We start from the raw sequence: 5,000 nt of genomic DNA on the forward strand, positions 1-5,000 counted from the left end.
AATCTTTTGATTCCTCTTACATCAAAATCAGCAACTCAGTTTTCGAGTCCATAAGGAATATATGCGTGCACACACACACACACACACACAAACTCTGTCTCATATATATATGGACTAACAGTGCACCAGCATGAGTGCTTTTTATGACCCCAGCACAAGTGCTTTTTATGTGGCACCAACATCAGTGCTTATGTGGAATCAATACCACTCTCAGTTCTGCTGTGGTGGACAGGTCTTCTTGAGTATAGCAAGGTACCAGATATCTCAGTCCTTTGTCTTCTCTTCAGTAAGGCTCAGCGTCTTGGGATCAGCCTCCAATACTTTGTCCCATGTCTTCGTGATTGTCACTTCTGTAATTATATATATATATATAAATGGAACAAAAACACAATAGAGGGCATTAAAACATTCGGACAGATAGACGATACAAAGGTGGACAAGAGAAACAACATTTAGAAGGACAGGCTTAAAAAAGACTGGTTGTTCTTGGCTTTCTTTCATCAGTCAAGTCTCAGAAGTCACAACCATTTCGGGCAGTTACACTTAAGATGGTTTGATCTGGTTGCCCCCAAAAAAGTCTAAGCTAAGAGCATTAGACCCCTTTGTAAGAAAGTTAGCGAATGTGTACGGCAACAAAGACAAAAAAACAAACAAACAAACAAAAAAGACCCGGAGAACATGGTACACAATTACGAATACAAACAACAAGAAATAACAACAGGCATCTTTCGACTGAGAACGAATCAAATTGAGCTGGTGTGTATGAAGTGAAAGCCTAAAGGCAGGAACATGGGCGATGGACACGAGGTGTTGGCAGTTGGCAGTCAGGCCAAGAAAAGAAGATCATGTGCTTGCTTCTTTACCATTGTGTCTCTGAAATTAAGGAGACATTTCCTGTTTATTTGAACTTTAGTTTTGAACATGTAAGTTGGTCTAATGTGTCAACAGTTTCCATATATTTGTGTTATTCTGTTGAGTGTTTCTGTGAGTGTGTGTCTGTGGAGTGCAAGCTACTTGTACATTAATACTTCTAGTAGGCTGTTCCGTTGATCAGATCAACTAGATGACTTGTCATTATAACTGACAGAGTGACAGTGTTAAGAAATGTAAAGAAAAATAAGAACTGAATGCAGATTTGCTTATCAGTTGGACTATGTCTTTATTTATGGAAGATGTCAACAATGTGTTTAAATGTATGTTGTCTAGTTCCTAATTATGTTGGCTGAGCAGACTTATGAATGGAAGTGTTCCAACCACCCTATCTTTTTTCTATATCTAGCATTGTATTATCTGATTTGTTGTTCCTATTTTAATATAGCAGAGTGTGTTTTGAGGAAGATTTGGTTGTTATTTCTTGCAAGTCGAGTACCAGGTAAAATCTCTCTCCTTGGTTTATTTCTGCATGTCTTTTATCTTTTACTTCTTTTAGTCATTGGACTGCTGCCATACTAGGGCATCTCCTCAAAGAGTTTTAGTTAAATGAATCATTTCCTCCTCTACCAGTACTTTAGTTTTGTTAATCATGGTACTTATTCTATCAGTCTCTTATGTTAAACTCCTAAGTTAGGATGTAAACAAACCAACACTGGTTGTCAAGTGTGGTGCTGGTCATGGAGGAATCAACTCAAAAACCCCTCGGATAGATAAATATATATATACTGAATCTGCTTTATAAAAGCATGAAGTGCTCTTCCTAGTTAACAGATGAATTGGTAGCAGTTGATTAAGTGTTTTAACTAATTAACTGCTATTTGTTCACCCGTTGACACTTCTCACAATATCTCCTTCATATTCTAGCAGCGATCTACTTCTTGTAGTATCATGTGACATTTCTGAACCTTTTCAGTGAACTGAGGCATACAGAATTGAATCTTTTGTTGTCATATTTCTATTGAAATAATCTATTTTAATTTTGAAAATAATAAAGAATTTAGTAAAATAACTTTGCCATTATTAAACTGGTGTTTAGAGCATAAATTAAATTGGAAGGTTTTAATTGAGATAATTTTTAAAATAGGAAGTTTGTATCATAGAACCAGGGGCTATGTCAGGGAGGTCAGCATCAACAGGATTTAGTGCTAATCCTGAGTAAATGTGTACTGCCAAGATTGTGACACATGTTAACTTGGATTGTAGTCTTCTGTGATATGACAGTGCAAATAATAATAATGATAATAATAATAATAATAATAGTGGTTTCAAATTTTGGCACAAGGCCAGCAATTTCAGGGGAGGGGTAAGTCGATTACATTGATACCAGTGTTCAACTGGTACCTATTTTATCACCCCCCCCCAAAAAAAAGGATGAAAGGCAAAGTCGACTTTGGCAGAATTAATTTCACCTGGCGTAGTAACAGTTCTGCCAGCTCAATAATATATGCCCTGATTCCAGTACCAGGCAGTGGTTCTCATGGTTTCTGATCTTAACTGATTGGAAGTGTTAACATGCACATGTTTTCATCTCGGTATAAAAGATGGTCTACAGCAAATATTCTGCTCTATGCCACAGATTTGCTTGTCAGTTGCTTTACCTTAACCAGCTGGGCATTTCCCCTAGTATCTGATTATATGTGCATCTCTGATCACATAGGCATGTGTTAAGTGGGATTCTTTGTGGTTTGAATAATTCATCCCGGGAAACATGAGTGTTTTGTTCATCATCCTTAAACAACTCTTATTTTGATACCATCAACCACAGTATTTGACTGGTATTTTACCCACCTGAGAGGGATGAAGAGCAAAGTTAGTCTCAGTGGTGTTTGAACTCTGTCCATTCTTCACTCTTTTTGTCTTCTCACTTTCATTTTTTTTCTCTCATTTTTACTTCTCTCTTTACTCTGTTCTCTCTCTCCTCTTGTCTGTTTGATTCTAACCTTCCCACAATAGCTTTATCTTCTTAAGGTTCTAATTCTACTACCTAACTTTTTTTTCGAACTCTGACCTGCTACAGAGCACTTTGTTCTCCATCCTGGCTCTTTCTTCATTCAAGGGCTGAAGTCCAACCACCCACTCATTTCCATTTAGCATTACACTTTGCACAGTCATCTCTGCTTCATTGTTACTCTTACTTTTTTCTCTTTTTCAAAAGTTTCACTTCATTCTTTTACTTGTTTCAGTTATTTGACTGCAGCCATGCTGGAACACTGCCCTTTTTAGTTGAAGAAATTGACTCCAGGACTTATTCTTTGTAAGCCTGGTACTTATTCTATCAGTCTCTTTTGCAAAACTGCTAAATTACAGAGACGTAAACACCAACATTGGTTGTCAAGCGATGGTATAGGGGACAAACATAGACACAAAGAGATAAATATACACACACACACACACACACACACACACACACACACACACATGACAGGCTTCTTTTAGTGTCCATCTACCAAATCCACTCACAAGGCTTTGGTAGGCCTGAAGCTATAGTAGAAGACCCTTGCCTAGGGTGCCATGCAGTAGGACTGAACCCATGACCATGTGGTTGGGAAGCAAGCTTCTTAGCATGCAGCTATGTCAGCGCCTAATATATCCCTGTTTAATATACTTTATAATTTTGCCCTGTATTCTGTTCAGCTTAGCCATATGAGCTAATTTTGCATGAATTTTGTAGACCTGTTGTCATCCTGTCTTGACCCTAAACTAGGGTGCACTGAAATGAGTGTGCAGTTCTGTTGATTGATGTGCCAAAATTGCCTTGACCTTCAGTCAGCAGCTGATGAAAGACTAGTGTTAACATTTTGTATTTTGTCCTTTGTGTTTTACCTGTTGTCTGTATATAATAGATTAAAAGCTTTGTACATGCCAGCAAATTTATTGCTTGTTGTTTACATATAAGAACAACAGTTCTTCATGGGCTGTGAAGTATGATGAAGCATGATGAAGCTGATGAAGCATGAATATATAGGAACATGTGTCCTAAATTTCAATGACATCATTTAGGGTCTCGTTCTGTATTTTCACACACACTGGCTATAAGGAGAATTTCTCTTCAATGACAGTTCCTACTGTGAAGGTCTTTCCATGCTTGAGTGTACACCAACATGTTAAATATAAATGTACACAACTCTATGTATTTGAGGTATATGTATGTTTATTTGTGCATGCTCTTAATTGCTGTGAGATGTGTGCATGTTCATTCTTGTATGTTTGTTTGTGCATGTTCTCTAAGGCATGTGTTTGTGTATGCACATATAAGTTCTTAAGTCTTGTGTACTTATATTAGTGTTTGTGTGTCTCTTTACATATGTGTGTCCTACTGCTCACACTTTCCATTAATTTCTCCTCCCACCACTGCATCCTTTTTTATTTTCTTTCATTCTTCTCCCTCCTTTATTTACTTGCTTTCCCTTTATCTTCCCTTCCTTGTTTCCTCTCTTCTCTCTCCTTTCCTCCTATTACACCTTAGTGGAACAGAAAAGAAATAAACACGTATACATATAAATATACATTGAAGTTTTGTTGTCTTGGGAGGGTCATTACATCAAGGTGGCAAGCTGGCAGAAACGTTAGCATGCCAGGCGAAATACTTGGCAGTATTTTGGCTGTCTTTACGTTCTGAGTTCAAATTCCGCCGAGGTCGGTTTTGCCTTTCACACTTTCAGGGTCGATAAATTAAGTTCCAGTTGTGTACTGGGGTTGATCTAATCAACTGCCCCCAACCCAAAATTTCAGGCCGTGTGCCTAGAGTAGTAAAGATTAATAACACATGCATAGGTTAAATTCCATTTCTTTATTGTTAGGTCATTAGTTAAATACTTAACCAACTAGCTAATTGATCATTTGCTTAACATGCTGGTTTGTTACTCAAACTTCTTTTGTTGCTGTTCGTGATTCTTTCAGGGAATTAGTGACTGCCCCAGTCATTCTAAGGTCTGCTTTGTGTCTGTCTGAGAATTGGTCCAAACACCCATTTTGTCTAAACACCCAAGAGACAAATATTTGAGAATGTCCTCATAAAACAAGACATTACCAATATTGAATAGAAAATATACGTAGTAGATAATAGA

The 5,000-nt window shown here is 37.5% G+C and overlaps 1 protein-coding gene across 2 annotated transcripts in view; it reads left to right on the forward strand.

Annotated features, from left to right (window-relative positions):
* Positions 1–5,000, forward strand: part of LOC106877342 (copper-transporting ATPase 1) — a 101,912-nt gene that overhangs the window by 7,385 nt on the left and 89,527 nt on the right. Inside the window, exon 2 of one of the 2 annotated variants that reach the window (XM_052967778.1) lies at positions 1,319–1,372. The exons of the other annotated variant lie outside the window; for it this stretch is intronic. The gene's annotated coding sequence lies outside the window, so the exon portion shown is untranslated. The remainder of the gene's footprint in view (positions 1–1,318; positions 1,373–5,000) is intronic. 2 annotated transcript variants of the gene reach the window in all.

Source organism: Octopus bimaculoides, chromosome 5, assembly GCF_001194135.2.
Source record: "Octopus bimaculoides isolate UCB-OBI-ISO-001 chromosome 5, ASM119413v2, whole genome shotgun sequence".
Lineage (NCBI taxonomy): Eukaryota > Metazoa > Mollusca > Cephalopoda > Octopoda > Octopodidae > Octopus > Octopus bimaculoides.